At 31.3% G+C, this 22,521-nt stretch overlaps 1 protein-coding gene and 3 non-coding genes across 4 annotated transcripts in view; 2 read left to right on the top strand and 2 right to left on the bottom strand.

Annotated features, from left to right (window-relative positions):
• The window catches only part of LOC108760339 (uncharacterized), a 99,797-nt gene that overhangs the window by 57,317 nt on the left and 19,959 nt on the right, over positions 1-22,521 (bottom strand). The window lies entirely within an intron of this gene.
• TRNAV-AAC (transfer RNA valine (anticodon AAC)) lies at positions 501-573 on the bottom strand. The gene has a single exon. It is a non-coding gene; the product is annotated as a tRNA-Val (tRNA).
• TRNAV-AAC (transfer RNA valine (anticodon AAC)) lies at positions 1,235-1,307 on the top strand. Its single transcript has one exon. It is a non-coding gene; the product is annotated as a tRNA-Val (tRNA).
• Positions 1,752-1,824, top strand: TRNAV-AAC (transfer RNA valine (anticodon AAC)). The gene has a single exon. It is a non-coding gene; the product is annotated as a tRNA-Val (tRNA).

The raw sequence follows: 22,521 nt of genomic DNA, 5'->3' as shown, positions 1-22,521 counted from the left end.
AGATATATTAAAGTTGATAAATGAAAAATAAATGATTTTATATTTTTATTTTAAGAAAAGTATAAATATATCTCAAGAGGTTACATGAATAACATGTTTAAATAGCAACTATGTTTTACAAAAATTTTTGGATAAATATGTATTATAATCAAGGACTCGGACCGAAAAATTTCGGTCTAGCTACCGGTCTGAGGCTAAATCCAACTTTTGGTTCCAGTTCTTTTACCGTAACGATTACCTGATCCGTTTGGATTTCGGTTTTTTTTTCGGTTTTCGGTAATTATATACCTGTAACGGTCATCGTTATCACTAAAAGAACTGACACCGAAATCGAAAGTTGGGTAGCTTCGGACCATAATCGTAACCAGGCTGAAATTTTAATCCGCATAATATAATTCTATTTTACAGTATCTAACAGCTGGCTCTAATAATATTTGTTACTTAATTATATACTTTGTTTAAGTACATTTAAAAAAAAATAATTTCCGATATAAAAAACATGTTTCCGCCCGGGATCGAACCGGGGACCTTCCGCGTGTTAGGCGGATGTGATAACCACTACACCACGGAAACTTGTTAGGAAAGCATTCGTTTAGTTTCAGTAGTGTTCGGCAATATAGGTTTCTGTTCTAAATTGTCATAAATCTGCTCTAAATTGTCACATCACAATATTTACTTACTTAAATATTTATTTAAGTTTATACTATTGAATCTATAATATCAAATTTAATTTAATTTAAGTCGTCACTGCTCCTACTCAATATATCGTTATTTTATACTTTAAAAAAGTGATTAAATTTACAACTATAGTGTCTATTTGACACAATTATATATGGTATCAAGTTTAACCATTGTTTTATAAAATAATGATTTTATACTAAAACAATAGTTAAATATTGAGTAGTGGAGTAGTGACGACTTAAATTAAGTTAAATTTGAAATTATCGATTTAACAGCGTAAACTATAAATATTTAAGTAAGTTAATATTGTGATGTGACAATTTAGATCGCAGTGGCGATTTAAATTAGATTAAATTTGACACTATAGGTTTAACAGTGAGAATATATATATAAACAGTTTAGAGTTTTAATTGTTCTAAATTATTTATACATATTCTAAACTATAAATATTTAAATTAAGTAATTAAATATTGTGATGTAGATCTGTGACAATTTAGAGCAGAAACCTATATTGCCGAACACCACTGAAACTGAACAAGTGTTTTCTTAACAAGTTTCCGTGGTGTAGTGGTTATCACATCCGCCTAACACGCGGAAGGTCCCCGGTTCGATCCCGGGCGGAAACATTTTTTTACATCAGAAATTTAAAAAAAATAAAATTAAGTAACGAACAATATCAGAGTCAATTGTTAGACGATAAAATAGAATTATTTTGAAGATTTTTGTTAACTCGCACAATATTTGCAGATAACTTACCTTCATTAACAGTTAATAAAGTAGCAGCTGCCATTATTACCATTTTGCAATTAAGGTGGAAGTCTCGAGTACATTTTTCTCAAAACTGGTTTTCTGCCAAAGTTCTGTACTTCCTTTTGCAGTTACTATCTTAATTGCTGAACATTATGTAAAATGAGGGATTTGCGAAATAGCTACATAGAGGGGACATAATTTATAATGCTCTATGCAGCATGGTGCACGTGGACCGATACATAATTTACTAATTACATCTGCGGCTATAATTAGCATAATCGATAGCGTTCACATAGTATATAGGTTGTAATGTATAGAGCATTTCCGTGATGTAATGGTTATCACGTCCGCCTAACATGCGGAAGGTCCCCGGTTCGATCCCGGACAGAAACATATCTTTTGCCAAAGTTTGGACTTATAGAAATATGATATTATATTTTTAATGAGTTTATGAAAAAGGAGAATAATAATGATCACGTAATCAGTATGTTGATAGAACCGTCTAAACATAACCAATAAAATTATAACGGAAAGCATTTAATGATATACCTAAGGCAGAGTATTTAATGCAATAAAGTATTTAAAATAGGTAGAAATAATTTTTGTTTGAACGAAAAAATGCATATCGATTTATTCTCATAGAATTGTTTTACATATATAGTTATTTAAATTTTTTAATTAAAATCTAAATTTTCTGTAAATATAGAAATTCTCTTAAGGTGATTTCCACTATAATGTTAATGAAATATGGAAATTAGTTTACGATAATTCTGAGGAGTTAAGATTATTGTTTCCATTTTGACACTCACGGTAATCAATAATCATCAAAGACAATGCGATATTCCATCTGAGTGTGCGTATTACTCTCGAGGGAGCACTCGAGGAGATGAAATTATCCAACAATAGCGTGAGGGGCAAAGCCGTGTCTCAACAGAAACAATGGCAGTCGATTAACGGTAAACTGCCGATTAGAGTGCACGAAAGTACATGCATTATGCATGACACTCGTGTAACGATCGTGTTAACCCGCGAATCGAGTATGCGGGAGAGTCAGCGGGCCGTACTCGTGAAAGTTTAATTCGGGCGATGTAAACTATCGGCACCATTAGTAAATCTACGCAACGCAGCACAGTTCACAGGCATTCCTTCCACTTCGAAAAACTGGTTCAACCGGATTTAATTCTCTCATTTCAAAGTATACCTGAGAGACTTTCTCTTTCTAGATATTAAAAATATCGTAGTTGAAAAGTTAGAGAGAGAGAGCTGCATGAAGAATTATAATTTCTTTGCTCTCTCTCTCTCTCTCTCTCTCTCTCTCTCTCTCTCTCTCTCTCTCTCTCTTAAACCGATTTTTATCAAACTTTCAAAGAAATTATTGCAAAATAAGTAAATATTGAGCTATTAATCAATAGCTTTCAATTAGATAATTAAATAAAATAATTCTTAAAAAGCAATTGAAAAAATTGTATTTTTACTAAACATATTTTTAAAAAACGGAGCGTTTGTATGTAAGAGAGAGAGAGAGAGAGAGACATGAATTAGTAGAGAAAAGTCGCCGATACTGACATAAGTCTCCTAAAGTGACACCCCCTTATTTTTCGGAAACTAACTATTGCACTTTATTAATACTAATAAAATCATGATCTGTTTAGCTAATTAAAGAAGTACAAACTCATAATTCATAGGCTTGTGGCTTGTTTCTATATCAAATCAGCTAAAAACGAATTCTATAAATGCGAAAATAAAATTCTTACGATTTTCTTTTTCAAATTGTGAGGTTTAAATAATAGTGACTATATTATTGATAATATTACGTCATTTTAAATACTTGTAGTTTCCGAAATAAGTTTTATTTATATTATTTTTTCTCTTAGTCTTTTCATAATACGATTTTTAATTTAAAATTGGGGTGCAGCGTAAACCGACACATCTGTCCGTAAAACAGACCATGAGTTTGTCACTAACTTAATCTTTATAATGTTGCTTTATAGTGTCAAATAAGTCTATTGGAGCTGAAAGCAATCGTGCATATATGGAACAACTCTAGAAAAACTATCGCGTTTGTATTTGCATCTTGCAGAACAGCACAAAGTAAATATGCATATAATTCAATAAAAATGTTTTATAACGAAGTAAAATGATTATGAAAAATCTTATATACATTCACTTATAGATACTTTATACAGATAATTCCTGTAAAAGAAAAAGAATACGTAGCATACTGCCTACTGTGTCAGTTTTGGAGCCCATTTTGTCAGACGCTCATTTTTGCATTATTTACGAAAAACTTAATTATTGCAAAATTGCAAACAGTATTATAAAAATTGCTTATACTATCAGATAGAAGTTTTACTTTGTATTATGTTTTTGAAGTTGTATTTTTACCTTTTGTTTAAGAAATATTATCTAAAAACAAAGTGGTATGTCGGTATCGGTGACCTTCCTCTATAAATTAATGATATTTATAAAATTTATTTGCAATGTGTGCGTAATAAAGTATTTTACGTGGAAGTCTCTCGTGGTGAATACATATGCGTATTCCGCGTGGTGTACATAGCGCAATCACAAAGTTCTCGACTCCAAAGGATTGACCCAGAAGAACGCCAGATTCACGACGCGAAAGTGGAAGCCGCCGCGCCGCTCCGGCTTTCGTGGAGTTCTCAAGCTTGCAAGTTATAATACTTTGTCTCAGGATAGGAAAATGCCGTCTAGACCCTTACGATATATCCTCCTTGTTGTCGTTTTTTGTTTCTTCTTCTTCAATCCCAGCTTTCTCCGCGGTTCTTTTTATTCTGCGCCGATCTTGGATACGTACAAGTTTTATGAGTACCATCGCTACCCTACTGCCCTTAAATCCCGATCTCGTTTTTCTTTCGCTTCTCACGACTTCAATAAAGTTTTGCCTTCGGCCACAGATGTATTCCCGCGAATATTCTCATCAGTAAAAAAATAAAGAAACTGCAGAGCTGGGCAACATACAGGTCGAAGATGTATTTGAAATACAAAAATAAGATACCTCTCTATTTTAGCGCCGAAGATAAAAATACCCAAAATACCTCAGATACTCAAGGTACTTAAAATACCTAAGATACCTCAAATACTCACAATACTATATATTTTAAATATCTTAAGATACTTTTAAGATTTTTTAAATATTATATGTATCTAAAAATATGTATATCTAAAAATGTTTAAAGTACCTTAAGATATATTTTTTCAAGTTAATAGGAGCAATTAAAATACAAAATGTAAAACAATAAATACTTATATTCTTCCAGATTGTGATTAGCGACGAACGACACCAACACATGAAAAGAGAAGAAATAAATGAAAATCGCATTTTTCATTTGCTTTTTCACTTTTCGCGTGCCACTTGCCGCTAATCACTCCTAGTTTAAGTGAGCCTTACGGAGGTTGTAAGGAGAATGCAATATGTTAAGAATTGCTTGAAATTTGGAACATAGCTTTATCTACAAAGCATGCTTTTATATAAATTTTTTCAGATTTTTTGACCAGCGCATTTTTCTGTAATAACAAAATTCTGGATTTTATAATAGACTATCTTCTCTTTCTCTTATAGGAGACTCGATTCTATGTATCTGTTTTCAATAAATATTAATATTTGAAATGTTAAGAATCGAATAAATTTATGTTTAATATATAAAGTATAGCATATTAAAAATATATTTGAAGATTAAAACAACTTTTACCACTCAGTTTATTAACAACAGTAAAAAATATAACCAAAGATGTGATACTTCTGCCATTGAATGTGGAAATGCAGAATAGGAAACTGTTTGATAGAGAAAATGTGGCAACGTTGTTTCATCATTGAGAATCAAGAATATTCTATCAGTTGATTAGTGCCGTCAAAGTCTCACTACAAATGCTTCTAAGCATTTGATTTACTAATCACAGAAAAAAAATTGTACTAAATGATCAAGAACGTTTCAAAACATCTATAGCGTCACGTTAACCTTATCTACCCGTCAGACATTGCAGTCAGACATTGCAGTTTGCAGTGTTATATATATTGTTCTAAAAAATATATGTTTATCTTTGAAATTTTTATACAAATAAACACTAATATTTTTTGCATTTTAATTGCATTATAATCCATATTTCTTTAAATTTTAGCTATTTATTTCTTCAAATTTTAATGTTCAAATGTTGGCTACACTCCATATTTCTTTTATATTAAAGCATTCCCCTTTCACTGCTCGTCTCAGCCTTACAACCTCCTTAAATGTGGAAATGCAGAATAGGAAATTACTAGATTACTTTTGTTTTTCTTTTTCCTCTTTTCTCGATATGCCGAAATAAGACACAAAATTATCAAAAGTATCTTGTGCATGGAACAAAGAAAGTAGCTGTCGTAACTAAAAACTACATGTGGTAACTAAATGGCAGGTGTAAAATATGAACAGTTAAAATATAGGTATCATAGCTAATATCTTAGTTATGATATCTATATTATAGCAGCAACAGCAAACCATTTCGCTGTAGTTTATAAATTTATAGTTACGGCAGCAAATATATTATAACAAACCAAGATTAGCTGCGGCAGAGAAAATCTTTTTTTCTCTGTGTATATTTTAAATTCTATACTCAAGATACAAAATACAATAAAAAATATATTTGAAATACAAAATACAAAATACATTATTGCATTGTATTTGAAATACAAGATACAAGAAACATTTGTATTTCAAATATAATACTTATTTGGAATACTTGTATCTGGAATACTACTCAGGTCTGAGAAACTGTTATATATGTATAAAACAATTCTTATATATAAAATAATATGTATAAAGTTATATATAAAATAATTTTCTATTCTAAATATACATCCAACTTAAGATAGCAAAGTTTTTAATTATTTATTTTCAAAACAAGTAACAATATTACCTATTCCTTCAATTTATACGTCTACAAGCAAAAAAGTGTATAGAGACATATGTGCAATTTCCTATTACCGTTTCAAATAATTTAATTTTCCTTGTATGCGACACGTGCATACACATACACACACAGATCACGTTTCTTTCTTCTGCACGACCGAGAAATTCTTGAAAAATTGCTGGCTTTTGAGATAGCTTTTCTCTTTTGTCGTCCTCTCGGTCGATGCACACGATGTAACTGCACGCGATCGCGCGACGGCGATCGTGCGTGCAAGGTAATTTAATTACAAGTTGTAAAAGCCGACATTATTGTCCGTCGTCGTAGTTTCGCGAACTCAATCCTATCTAACTTTCGGCTTGCCGATGTTTGCGTTCCGCTTTTGTCGTACGCGCGCCTGCCACTCATGCAATTTGTGTCGTGTTGGCGATGCGATGCATCCTGACATCCGGTATTACAAACGTATTTACGGAGCATTTTTAACGATCAAACAGAAGGGATTAGACTGATATTAGAAGAAATAAAAATCTTTTAATTTTATTATGTGGAAAACAAATGTTGAAACTTTATTGTAAAATGCAAAATATACATTTTGCAATATTATTTATATTACACTGGTCAACAAAAATTCAACATTTTTTTTATCTTAAAATAAACGAAGTTGTTTCTGATAGATTTTGATGCGCTGATTACGAATCTGACCGCGAAAATGTCGTATCACGTCAAGTTTTTGAGATATTCTAACTTTATATTTTAACAAAAAACCCTGACACAAAAGGTTAAAAAACATAAAAATTTCAATTTGCTCTATTTCAGCGAAAAAAAGTTGGATCATAGCAATTGAATATGCGTTAAAAAGGGTAAGAATAACACTTTAATGTGACATCCGGCTGGATGAAAAAAAATTGTTAGACATTTTATAAGTCGTTGAAAATGGCCAAAAACCTCATTTTTTACACCTTTAAGTTAGAATATCCCAAAAACTTGACGTGATATGACATTTTCGCGGCCAGATTCGTAATCAGCGCATCAAAATCTATCAGAAACAACTTCGTTTACTTTAAGACCAAAATGGTGTCGATCAGTGTTATTTATATCTTGTATACCCCTAAATAAGATTTATTCACACAGTATGAAGAGAAAAAATAATAAATTAAATTAACATCAAAATACATAAATATAAAATATATTATATTGTTTATAAAAGATTAATATTATTGCATTTAATATAAGATAAACGGTATTTATGCCGTGCAAAGAACTTTACACACCCGTGTAAAGTTGCCCCTCCCTCAACTTTTGAAAAAATTAACTTTTTATATTTCATTTGATTGCTCACATCATTTACACATTTCGAATTTTTGTTCGCAAACTTCTGGTAAAAAAATTATTAAAAAAACAATTTTGGAGACTAATTTCACGTTAACCCTCCAACCACAAGCAAATTAGAATTAACTAGTTTCAATTAATAGATTTTTGCACATTCCGGAACAAATCAATTTTTCGTTTACAATTCACCTTTAGTAAAAAAGTTATTAACAATTAAAGCTTCGAAGACGACTGACTTGCAGGTTCAAATCACAGTTACTATTTTGAGTAATAGCTGCGATTTTTTAACACATCTACATAAGTCGACCATCCTCGGAACTTTAATTGTTAATAACTTTTTAATTAAAGATATGCAAACGAAACAAAATGCGCAGATTGGATTCAGTGCATTAAATGCATTGCATGAAACATGTACTTTATAAATTGTAATATATGCAAAAAATTAAAATTATGTTCTATTATTTCGTTCATATACTTATATATCATTCTTATTCCTTAATAAAACTTTATAAATACATTTTATAAGTTACTGTGTCATCATCAAGTTATTTTATGTCTTAGTTTTATTTATAAATTTTTCATGAGTACATCTTTCACCCTTATGAGGTATATGGCAAAGAAGCAAGAGAGAATTAAACAAAATTTTTTTAATATAAATAATAAATATTTACTATTTTCAATTTTTCTATAATAATAAACGATATAAAGTTTTAATTGGTATAATACTCATGAATTTACCTTAAACATAGTAAATAATACTTGCTAAATTAAGTTTATGATAGATCAGGTATATATGTATACTGGAATTATATACCTTAATTATATTAGCAAAAAAATTAATATTTTTGCAATAAAAGAATAATATTTAGAGGAACTGTCATAAATTTAGAGAATTTTTATTAAGCCTTCTGAAAAAATTTACTAAAAAATTCAACGATAAATGGAGAAATATTTTGTATTATAGTCCTTTATTATAAAATCTTGCTTGATCTTCTACTGGTAATGATAACTGCAATAAGTTACGAAAGAATAACAATGCAAAGGGAGACAAGAAGGGGATGGATTTTAGACGAGTAAGGAAATAATACATAATTATATGATGTGACGAAATAATCACGGAATAGAATATTCGTCTGACCTGGCCTGTCGGCTTTCTATTATATCATTGTGGTGGATATTTCACGTCGCGTCGATCTAGCAGCTGCAGCTGCAATTTGGCTCTTGCGTGGCGTAAACTGGTATCTCGAGAGATATTACACGATTACCATATGCGTGCGTGTGTGTGTGGACGCAGCGAGACAGCGCAGCGCGGAGGCAAATTGCGCTATCAACAAAATTGCGAACACTGTCAGCTCGCACAATGTTAGTTTACCATCATTTTAGTTTAGTTGCGTCACGAATGGACAATTTATGCATATAATTTTTAACGACATATACTTAGTGCTTAATTACCGAATGCGCCAATCGATATAGTCATTATAATCGAAATGTGCTTTTTATTTTTTCATGTTTAATCATCTATTTCTTTTGATAAATTTATAATAATAATGTAAATTAAAAAAATTAACCGCCCATAACTTTATTATGAGCAAGAATTAAATAATAATAATGAAATATAATAAGATGTAATTAAAAATTAATGATTATTAATAATAATTTTGATATATACTGTTTATCATAAAACACTAATTTCTTATTAAAGATTTCATAAAATACTTTTTACGTAATAATTATTTATAATTAAAAATGCTGTCTTAAAGGAAAGAGAATACAAGTTATTTTTCAAGATATGTATCATTGAACAAAAATATTCGAGGGCAACGACCTTGTGGTCTATTTTGCTGGGTAGAGAAAGAACGCAGGGAAGAAGCTAGAACTAGTAGTTAGTCAGAACTCGTAGGATGTTCGGCACGTACTGCGATATCGGGTCGATGAGGATCAAAACTTTAACTTTCCTCGGGCAAGATTTTTCCCCGTAGTTTTACCGTGGTTACGAACGACTTGAGGTTCGTACCTGACAAATCCTTCGTATCCCACGCGACTCATAATTTCTCGATATTATTCGCGATTGAATTGAATTGGACATTGTGAATAATATAATTTAACAATGATTATCGTCAAAAGATTGTCATAAAAACGAAATCATTTATTAATTGGTAATATTTTATAATAAACATTATATTAATTATTCTTCTATATACATATAAATAAAAAAATGTAGTATTATATGAAATTTTTTAATTACCTTTTTGTATTTTATATTACATATTTTTAAATGTAGTGGTATATTACGTTATTATATGTTATATTTTTGTACTCCCAAAGTATAATTTATATTCATTTTTTCTAAATTATCCCCAAATTTTCATTTTATATTCGCGAGAGATGTTAGAAAGATGTTGTCATTTTTCTCTGGTAAAAGCTTTCAAAGAATTTTATTTTTGCAGAAAGTTAATTTATTTTTTTGCAACCTTATCTTATGCGTATTCGGTTTTCTGAGCTTAAACATTCATTTGAGGATACCGTTAAATGTCGCTCCATCGGTGTTTTTCCTTGTTTCGTCACCGCATTTTCCTCAACTTCCTTACTTTTTTCTACGACCGCAGCACAGCATTGCGATGGTTGAATAGGATTATCCTGAAATCTTGTCGGCGAGAGAACGAAGGACCGCTCAGGATATTCCAGGTGCAGTGGTAATATCTCGCTGACAAGCAGAGTTGAAGACGAATGATCTACGGAATATCAAACTTTCGAAGAAAGCCCACACGAAGGGATTATTTTTTTCTCATCGACGTGAGCGCGCAGTGAGATCATATCAAACACCATCGTCACGAGTAGATGGGTGGTCCTTTCAGCTGTCTAATCTATTCCGATAAAAGCTTTTGCGGAAACGGGTTACAACTTCGCACGTAGGAGACGCACACGGGAGAAAATTCTTTGTGTACTTGATCCATTTACGGATATCTCTGAAGTGCTTTGAAATACTGGGTCAAGTATTGGTCGACCCTGTTCTCGTTGTCTAGTCAGAAAAGAACAGACAGAAATAGGTATTACTTAAAGACGTAGGTATTATACCTATTTCAAAATAAAAGAAAAAAAATTATGAAAAAATTTTCATTCTACACGGAGAGAATTTTTTCTTAGAATTTACCCTGAAAATATGACAGTCGTGGGACAATATTGTATTTTGAAGAATTTTAACATAAATCCCTCTCATTCATTAATAAAACTACAATAAAGTTTAAAATAAGTTTGATCAATTTTACTGAAGTGCATGGTAAAAATCTTCGAAATACAATGTTGTCCCACGACTGTCATATTTTCAGGGTAAATTTTAAAAGAAAATTCTCTCCGTGTATAATAGATTGCATTTACAAAAATCATACAAAACATTTAGCGATGATTCGACCATTAGGATCAAAAGTAGTATTTTTTTATCTCTCTGTGCTCTAATAGAAATGTATAGAAATGTATTATGAAATAATGACGAAAATTCCAATTTTTTCATATGAATTCTTTAAATATTTAAGATGGTTTATCAAATATTTAAAGAATTCATATAAAAAAATTGGAATTTAGTTGCAGAAGTTAGTTGTTTAGTAAATAAACAAAATATTAATTTGTTCTAAATCTTTGTAACTATAATCGGTGAATCGCAAACTTTGCATAAGTAATTTTGAATATATAAAGTATTTATAAAAAAACATTCAGATTTTTATTATTGTTTTACAAATTTTGGTTTGCAACAATAAATAACAAATAAAGTAGATAAACTAGAAAAATATGTTATTCAATAAAAATAGCATGTTACAAATACAACTTTCATCTATATATAGTTTGTTCAAAATATAAATAGTAATATATGTGATGCTAGAAACATTTATCATACTCTTTAAATAGTTCGATCAACAAACAGGAAGTAACGATTATTTCTTAAATGATATCAAGCACCCTCTAATTTTCTATTTTAACTTTGTACTTTAAGGCATTAACATGACGATCTACAATTCCACAATCAATTATAAGTGGAATAATTATTGATGTTTCAATTATTTTTAATTAAACATAATCAAATTTGTTTATGAATTTTTTAGTTTAAGTTATTTTTTATACATTTAATTTTATAATATTTTCTAATTAGTATTCTACTTTTTTAATCTTGAGCTTTGGTTGAAATACTGAAATCGTATATAATTTTTATATCCACATTGAGTCTTTTCGGTAGATGACTTTTCGAGTATCAGAAACCTTAAGGGGAAAAAATTGACAGCGTTTTATCACGGCTGGAAAACGCTTCTAGGCTGGGAATCTTTCGAGGTGTCATTCTTCTTATCTCCATACTAAAGGTAGAGATATTGCATAACATTTTTTTTTAGTGAGCGAATAATCTCTCTGAATTTGCCACTAGACAAAAAAGTGAAATATATCATTAACTTTCCCTCATCCGACAGTGGAACATAATTAATAATCTACATCTATTTTCCGATCATATGTTAACATATTTTATTGAGCTATCAATTTTCGGCATTGTTCCAGCAAGTGTCAGTGACTCAATTCTAACTCAAAATTTTTTTACTATATAAAAATTTATAGTAATATGCAAATCCAATCTATTATTAATTACTACAGCATAAATCATTTTTCAATATAAATCAACGCAATTATAGAGATTCTCTGATTATAATGTAAAATATATTTTTAAAAAATTTATTGTAAATATACAGAGAATAAAAACGGAAATAAATAATAAATATATACATATGTATTTATATATATATATACATTATATCATGGAAATATAAATTCTCATAAAAATTTATGTTAAAGCTGAATGGATGACCCGTTTTTGTTATATTTCTATTATAAAAGAGTTTAAATTAACTTTTTGTTCTTTATTATATTCATACTATTTCAGTATTTCAATATTTAATATTTTGATATGAGAGGTAGAGATAAAACATAACATATATTTTTGCTAAAAAAGAACACTGACTTAATCCCTTTTGGAAACAAGTTTCTCAAATAATGAGAGAAAAAAGCTTATCGTTGTCACGGAAAATTTATCTTCGGCCACTATAAAACCATAAAAGCGGAGCAGAGAAAGAGGACTAAAAGAATCCAGAAGTAGAAAAAATTCCATGCTATCGTAGTTTCCAGACCGGTGAAAATCAGTGCCACCGTCACCGTCTCGGTAAAGTAGGTTGGAAACAGATATGACGTCAGTTTACGATCTAACCATGAAAAGAAATTGTCTTGATACAAGCGAATGGTTTATTTCTCTTTGATTATTCGCCCTTCTCTCAAGACGAGCGCGAAGGTTTTTAGTATATGTGCCGCAGGATGATTCACCCTTGAATAATAAACCGGCAAAATTTATGGCTCGGAGTATAACGGGAAACTTGTTTCATCGGAGAGACAGAAAAAGAGGAAGAAAAATATAGAGAACAAATCAATCAGATATGATCCAGTTAAAAACTAGTAACTTCTTGACAGAATCGGGTTGTATATACCACTCTTCGATCTTTGATACCTTGCGTCCGATATGTTACCGCTATATCAAATTAATTTTTAATCTTAATTTTTAATCAATTTCTGAATGTTTTTGCTTTTTCCAATAAAACTAGAAATGTCGAACTTTATTTGTCAATTCGCTTTATTTACTTCTGTCTTCAATCTTTGATGTGAAAAAATTTACTATATCTTGAATGTTATATTCGTCGAAGATCTTTATTAAGAAGTTATTTCTACCAACATTACTTTTTTTTTTATTAGAAGGAAGCACAAAAGTTTTCTGTTATGAAAAGAGGAACTATATAAATAATTCAACTATACAAATATACAAAGTTTACTTTAACGGTTAGCACACTTTATGATTATCTAATTATTATATCATGTTAGAATTCTCTGCTAATAATGATTTTACGTAAATTCTAGAGCTTTTACTTTAATTTTCTCAACATGAAGCGCGCGCGCGCACACACACACACACACACACACACACTTTTTAAACATAGGTTGAGAGGATAAACTCGATATAGTTTCCTCGCGCTTCGCCTTTGATGTTTGCCCTTAGGTTCAATGGCTTGAATTAATACTTTTCACCCTTCCGGGTGCTTAAGAGCCTCTTGAAGATAGGTACAAAGCCACACCACGACAGATGCCAGCAGAAAGGGTGCTTAAATTTGGGTCTTAATTCAAAATTCCCTTGTAACAAGGGAATTGTAACAATGGTTATTGTACCATACTATGCTTGATATTTGACAATTATAAAATTCTGTGTTATCTTAAATTGTTTAATACAAAATCTTAAAATTAATATTAACAAATAAGAAATATTATTTTGTTTAAAATAAAGAAAATATTGTTTGAAAATAAAGAATTTTTTGCTTTTTTCATAAAGTTTTATTAAACGCATATACAGACGTATATATATATATATATGGTATATACATTGATCGAATGTAAAAACGATAAAAAATTTTATGCTTTTAAAGAAATGCATAATTAAAATACTTTATAATTATAATTATTCTTTGTAACGTATACAAGAAGATATATTAACTTTTAAGATTGCCTTTTGCTCAATTATTGTTTAAAAAAAGCGCCATGAAAAATTGAAAGCCGAATGAATATTCGCTTAGTCGCCGACGAAGGGATGCGTCAACACTTTTAAAAGTCTTTTATCACAAACTGGAAACTATGCGTGATAGGAAGGAATGGCGGAAGATCAGGAGAAAAGCAGAGTCTCGTTTAAGCGCGCTTAACGCGCCATTATCGTATTACGTAGCAAAAGTGGCAACGTGGGCATTAAAGGTGCACACGGACAGCCGAAGGTACGCAAGAAGGGTGGGTTTTCGAAAGGGATGAGACGATATTACATTCTGAATAACGGTGCGGATGAAAAGAAGACCCCTTAACCGAAATGCTCTCTTTTCATAGCGCGCCCTCCTTTCTTCTTTTTTCCCCATCGCGAATTCGTCGTACGTGCGAACGGTTTATTCGTCGGGGAAAAAAGGACAGTGGTTTTTGACGGACGGCGAATCACCTTTCCCGCCTTATTCTGTAGAAAAGTAGCACAGTTGCGAGCAAAGTGTACGCGCGGGGACACGCCCGGAAATTCCTCGGCTTTGCGAACTTTCGCGTTCGCTTCGTTCCGCCCTTCCGTTCTTCGTCGTTGACTCGTTCTTTTTACCGTCGTTAGTGAGAAAGGATGTAATCGAAGGAAGAACGTCGTGCTGAAGAATATTCATTTCATGATTTTAGCTATTTAATGAAAGTTTAAATTACACGCGATCAATGAGATTAAAATTTAAATCAAATTCATTCAATGATCAAATTTACTTCCTGAATAAATTATAGTAAAGTTATAATAAAGGAGCTTTATCATAAATTATAATTTTGTTACTAAAATATTCTTGTATTTTATATGATTTTAATTTATTTTTTTGACGTTTTCGAAATGACACGTAAAAAAAATATTCGAATGACTGTTATATGTATACTGTTATAGTTTCTTATAAATGAATAAAAGTATGAACTAAGATAATAAAAAATTTTTAAATAATATATTTTAAATGTTTATAATATTTTTTAAGTATTTATTTATAAAAAATAAGCATTGTTTACTTGTTACATATTTGTCGCAAAAAAAATTCAGAGAAATCAATTTTATAATAACCTTATAAATTTTATAATCAATTTTTTTTAAATTAATGTCTTGATTTGCTTTAGTATATTATCATGTAAGAAATCTTGATGTATATATATTTTTTATTTTTCTATTTATTGTATATTTTTATATCTATGTTGACTCAGACACTTTTTCCGATGTCTGTACGGGTACACATTTTTCCGAAACAAAATTGCTAAAGCTTGGAAGGAATAGTATATAGCAGTACATAGTAGTCAGAGACGGACTTAGGAACGAAACTTTATTTCTCAGTTCGAACCCCGAATACCAATCATCGTCTCGTCTATCAATGTCGACGAGAAAAGGTCAGACGGATGCTTTTTCTACGTCGTGGAAAAGGCACGCGAGTTTTGTAACAGTCACGACCTCGGTCTCGGCACGAATTCACAAGCTGGACCATAATTCACTTGCCGGTCAGATCAGTCAGCTGATTAATTCGAGTGAGATTAAAATATCGCTCACGTAAGGTTTGCTATTGTTACACTGTAACGTTGTAATACAAATTTATCACGATGTTGACATATTTCACGCACGTAGCTGATACAAATCGTATAAGCTTAGCTTATTGATTAATTCCAAAAAATATAGTCAGATATAATAGTAACTCAAATTACACGGTGATAGAATTATTGCTATAATATTTATGTAATTTTCAACCAATAAAATATTTGACTTTTCTTTAATCGAGATACTAATAGTCTTGGGCTTGAGATCGCGAAAAGATTGCGATGAATTAAATCTCTGATAAGTTTACATAGAAATGAACGACATTGCACGAAATATTTTTACTGAAATTTTTTCGAGGTTCAGGATATGTGTGCACAAATTGCACGACACCGTGCAAATAGTCGCGCGATAGCTGTAGCCAATTCAACGACACGGAACGATGCTAGAGCACCTGTGTCCCGGGGCTTTGAATGGTATTGCACAGGTATCCCCCAAGTGTTTGCGGTCACGCAACGGTTGAATCGGTGAAATTGGTCTGCTGCGCCTTCTTCGTTATCAAAATGCACGTAAATAGACCGCGCACACACGTATTCGAAAACGCATGTTGGTATCGCAAAATCAATTCGAATGCGCTCATCTCTGAATAGATAAATCTTTTCAAGATGTTTGTAAAAAATGATTGCTAACGTACGCTAAGTTTTTTATGATTTTGATAAAAATATTTAATACTAAAGTTGCGAAAGATATATCCATATTTTTACATTTAACATTGTAAAATATATATATATATTCATGAATTTAATTCCTAAATTATAATATAAATGTAAATTATAATATAAATAATATATTAAAAATTATGTAATTATATTATTGATATTATTTGTTATTAGATGTAACATCTCTCATACTTATTATATCGTCAAATATTTCGTAATGAAAGCGTAACGACAGAAGCGACAGTTACAATTTCCTGTAATACAATCGCGCGGAGCTTAGATGCAAGCTGGGGGCAATTTAAGAAGCAATCAGTGTTTATCGAGGGGCGTAAAACTCGTCTGAAGTTTTCAGGAGGGTGAGAGAAGGTCCGAAAACGACCAGTCTTCGCTTCTATACTGGAAAAGCCCGATAAAGCACGATACAGCGGCTGTCCTTTTTTATCCACCATTTATCTTGTACGCCAGTACGTCGTACGGCATCTGTGACGGCAGAAAACGAGCCCGACAACAGAATCGGCTGCTCGTCGTGATTAAAGATACATCTCTTTACCAAAGAACGATGCCTGATTTCTTTTTTCTTTTCTTGTTCGACCATCCCCTCCATTATTTCGTATCCTTTATCTCATGAACGATCGGGGTACTTTAAACGGAACGAGATTGTATCGGATTATCTCACGGATGTAACGCAATTAAATCCCCGCGAAAGTATATTTGAAACTTAAATAGTCACTTAGGTTCAATTAGTTTAAGCGATTGCGGAAATAACAATTACACATTCTATAGCTTTATAAATGCGCAAAAGATAGAGTAATCTCATTGTTACGTGTTTCGATAGTATTTGAATCGTGATTTAAGTTGAATGGTTTGCGTTCCACTTGCACCGTACGATGACATATTATCGGACATATTATCAACCAAACTTCCGATGTCGGAAGAATAATTTCCGCTCTTTGTGAGACGAATCGTTCAAAAGGACTCTTCTACTTCGATTGGAGTTGACCAATAATGCGAATAGGTAGAATTACCATGTCGAAGTGCGTGAATTAACTCGATCTGACCATAGCGTGACTATAACTACTTGCAGTCGAGTCTAATGTTCTTCCATTAAAACTCGCATTGTTGGCATCGCCATAAAAATCGCAAGCGACTTGAGAATTTATTTGCTCGTCTTTTTGCAGTCAACGAGCTGTTCCGTAAAAATAATATTCTATTAAATAACACGAATAAATATACTTTAGATTCTACTATTTATAATGTTATTTTATTATGAAATAAACTGTTAGTTTTTGTAAATCAGTGTAATAAGAAAAAGGCAAGTTTAAAAAAATAAAATAATAATTCTTATTCTTAATTTATCGAGAAAACGAAATAATTACATATAATAGTTTCTATATCTGTATAAACAAAGTTCTTTTATAAAAATATAAATTTGTTTCTTTATTTATATCAGTGATACTCGAGAAGATTAATTTGCACGAAGATTAGTTTCTGTTTTTATTAATAAATATTAGGTATTGCAGAAAATTTGCGTCGTTTTTTCAAGAGATATTTATAGGGAAAAAAACGACACGAACTTTCCGCGGTATCTATAATATAATTTATAAATTATTAATATCTCTCTGATATATTCACGTACGCGCGTATGATATTGACGATCATTCTCTTTTTTCAGATTTATTTCCGGGACGCCTTTACAAATGAAGATAGTCATCGACAAGTGAGTGACATCAAAGTTTTATCTATTATTTTAATCCTGCAAATCGCGCTCAGATTTTTAGCTCGACTCTCGATTTGACAAACGCATTGTATCGCATTTTAAAAAATTCGCTTCTCAAATTCTCGTGAATCCGCGCGGCGATTTTTCTTTTTTGTCAATATGTAAGTTCGACAGAGAAAAAAGCAAAATCGAAATCGACAACGCGATTTGTGCGCACGATGCGACGAGCGCACATGTAAATATTGAAAACGACGGTATGGGCGGATGACATGACGGTTTTTTCTCTAGAAAAGCAATTACCTGAAAAACAGACATTGCAGCGATTTTTTTCGCGTGCGCACTACTACAAAAAGTTTTATCCATAAATATCCCGTATTGTATTGTGCGTGAGTTGTATGTGCTATTTCCCTTCGATAGCAACTTTTTGCGAATTCAGATCTTTCCATCTCGTGAATCAAATCAACATTGTAAGATATATATAGCTTTTTCCGAAAATCTTTTTGCAATCGGCTACATCGAGATGAATATACATCCATCGAAACGTTATCCATTTACAACAAAAACTTGCATAGTGGAGTAAAATGCAAATTATCACGGAACGGTATAGATTTCTCTTGAATTGAGAATGTCTAAAATGTGAAGAGATTAATTAAAATTATTTGCCCAAATTGAGATTGATATATGTCAATTAACAGAATTTAATAGAATATTAGAATTTCTCTATAGGAAATAATTAAAATAATTATCTAATTTGAAAAGTAAATGAAAAGTGTGTCAAATTCTTTAATGTACGATATTTGTAGTGACATTAAAAACTTGAAATTTAGGAAAATCGTTAACCGCTAGGTTAATAAAATAGGAATATTTTCTGACCTTTTATTTATTTATCATATGCAAATGTAGGTATAATTTTGTTAGAAACTGGAGCAAATTTTAAGAATTCATGACGGAGATCTAAAAAAAGAAATACTGGGAGATTTTGTTATAGGAACAAATTAAGAGAAAACAAATGTGTGATATTTGTTAAAAAAGCCATCGATTTGAAACGAATGATTGCAAATTAATTCGTTAATGTAACAAACAATCAATAGTATCGCTAGCAAATAAGAGGCTCATATAAATATATACATAAAAGTCGTAGACAGTTGCAGGGTCTCAAATCTTAAGAAATTGACCAATTCTAGTCAAGTATTCTCCCTATATTTGACTGTGCTTGGTCAGTTTCGTACGACTTAAGACTCCACGATCATCTACGATTTCTATGTAAACGAGCTAAAGTCTATACAAAAGATAGATTAGATTCTATATAGTTTGCTTTTGTTATTAATAATTGGTTGGTATAGCAGACTAGCAGCAGAATTTGTTGTCATATATTTACTGATCACTTGTTAAAGGTACTGATTAAATTAACAAAATCCTTTCTCTCAGTGAAGGAATACTTTCAGAGTTAAGATATCTTTTCCTTTCAATCACTCGTGCGTCTATAGGACAAAGAATGACGTTGTTTGTTTCATTTCCAAGATAGTGATTTCTCTCGCGGCGATGGCATTTGTAATTAGCTTCTGTTGTTCTTCGTTGACATCGAAACGGCCGCGGTGGCAGACTGTAATACAAAACGATTTTTCCATTCGGCTCGCTGAAATCGAATCAACGTCACGATACGTCCATACATCCTACTGATCCGTTGAAGTTTTCTCTTCTCTTCTCTCTCTCTCTCTCTCTCTCTCTCTCTCTCTCTCTCTCTCTATTTGTCTCGCTGCATGGCGTGCATAAACATGCGTCGATGCACGCGACCGATAACTCTATGTGCTCCGTACATGGATGTTGCAATACTACACGAAGCCAGCCTGCGCAGCTGGCGCCGAATGAATTTTGGATTTCCTCTGCATCACGCTTATGTCTTTTCAGTGTTTCTCGAACTCCTTTTCCTCTATGAGAGATTTTTTTTTATTTTATTCGTTATTCTTATCTATTCCTCATTAAGAATACTTACAATTAGAAATTCTTTTTAATATATATGTTTATAATTAATTTTAAATAATATTATCTCTACTTCTCGAGAATCATTATAGTAATAAAATACGAAAAAAATTCTGCGGATATTATCTTTATTGTACTCTTAAGTTTTAGAAAGAAAATTAGATTCTATCCTTAAATTTATAGTTGGCACAATGTTTAAGTTTCTTCCAGTTTAAGAATCACTGGGATATACATTATATATTCAGCTAGAGTTGATCTTATTTTTTTTTTAGCTGTCTAGTGGATATGCACAGCTTTAAACAAATGCATACATGTGTGCGTCAGTATACTTCGACGCCAAACAGTTGTATCGACTTCGACGACTTGTCTCGTATTTCATCGAGATATGGATATGGTATAGACCGCAGCAACCCGTTGGTTCTCTATTTTGGTATTCTCGCATGTTTTCACATCCGCGACCACGTAAGATGACATCACAGAAAGAGATTTGGAGACTTAAATATTTTAAAACGGCGCGGCGTAAGAAGAAGGCGTAAGAAGAATAAATTATATTATTATATTTTGAAAATATATTCATTTATTAAATACTAATTCTAAAATAAAATAATTGTAGTTGAATTGATTCTCAATCAGAGTAAAAGGAATTTCTGAAGAGTTTTGACGTCTAAATTTTATTCTCTAAGTAATTATACAGTCGCTTTAAATGTGATCCATCTTTTATATTTATAATAGATTTTTTAGAAAATTCTATTTTCAATCACACAGAAACGTTAATTTTGAATAAATTTTATATCAAAAATTTTTCTGCATACTGGACAAGTCATTGCACTCAGATTCATCATTGAGACGCCATTTGCGTTCATCACCTTTAGCTTTTAAATCTTTGCTGCTATGTTCACGATTTATGTCACTGTCCGTAAAATATGTGATCGTCCGATGCGTGTCTATCGTGTCAGAAACACGTCATCCACAAATTTACGTGAATTTACGCGATTGTCAAATCGAGCTATTCAGAAAAAATGTAAAAAATGTTTTTTTTTTAACCTTTTGCAATACTTGGGCAATATTATGGTCGAATATTTCTGCAATATTATGGCGAATAAGCCGTCTGGACCGACATACGCATTCCAGCATCAAACAATAATTTATTATTCCATTATTCGGAATTTGTTGCAAGCTGCTTTCTGATAAAAGCTTTCAAAAAACTTTTATTTTTTTTATATTAGTCTCTATTTAAGCATGTTATAAAATTTATTATGATGCATTATAATACATAAATAATTATATACATAAATAAGCATGTTTGAATTTAATTATCAATTTTAGTTGTAAAAATAGTAATTATCTATATTAGTTTGATTATTTCTACATTGCAACATTCTAATTAGAGAGATGACAAAAACTCTGTTCAGAATTAACAAAATAAATTGCTAATTTTGAAAGTTGTTTTACGTAATTATTTTTATAATAATTATTTATAGCAATTATTATAAAAAATAAATACATATAACTCTGTTTGAAATATCCCGTTCAGAAAGATTTTTAAAAGTTTTATTTTATTTATGAAATGCCGACAAATGCGCACAAATCTTTGTGTAATTCGAACACGATAGATATAACAAATCGTACCAAATCGAGTTAAAAAACGTATTTCTCTTATTGTTCGCAAATTTCCGAGTATGTACCAGGAATGGATAAGAAAATCAAGCCACTGCAATATGTATTCGCAATACAGAACGTATTTCGGTGGTTCGCATTTCGCGAAGCAGCAGCGCATTTGAGGGCGCTGTTTATCGGCTGCCGTCATCCCTGCGGCATTAACGGTATTACATGTACGATTATGGGATTATTTGTTATTGACAATGAATTGATCACTTCATGGTCGTGGATGCCCGATTTATTCGCGTCGAAACGCGCGTTCGCGATTCGCGATACCGTGAAACACGATCTTCTCGTCGAAACAGCACGGTGAATGGATGAATTGGTCGCGTTGCTAAACTTACGCCGGTGAATTAATCCACCGGTTATACGTCGGTTTTGATGCGGTTATGTTTCTGAAATTGCGTGAGGCAACAGTTATGTAGGAATATAATCGAAGGGTTGGGTGTACTAGCATAGTAACCTAAAATAGGGGTATATTGTAATGAGAAAACAACATGAAAAATTGATTAATCGTTAATGAAGTCTGATATTTGCTTCACATAATTGATGAATTTCTTTTTTAATATATTGTTTTTAATATATTGTTTTTTTTTTAAATTGCTTATCACTAAGAAAAAAAATACTTAAAAATTTATTTGTGGGTATAA

The sequence above is a fragment of the Trachymyrmex cornetzi genome, unplaced genomic scaffold, assembly GCF_001594075.2.
Source record: "Trachymyrmex cornetzi isolate Tcor2-1 unplaced genomic scaffold, Tcor1.1 scaffold223, whole genome shotgun sequence".
Classification (NCBI taxonomy): domain Eukaryota; kingdom Metazoa; phylum Arthropoda; class Insecta; order Hymenoptera; family Formicidae; genus Trachymyrmex; species Trachymyrmex cornetzi.
The sequence above is the reverse complement of the archived record's forward strand: the minus strand, read 5'-3'. Positions and strand labels throughout refer to the sequence as shown.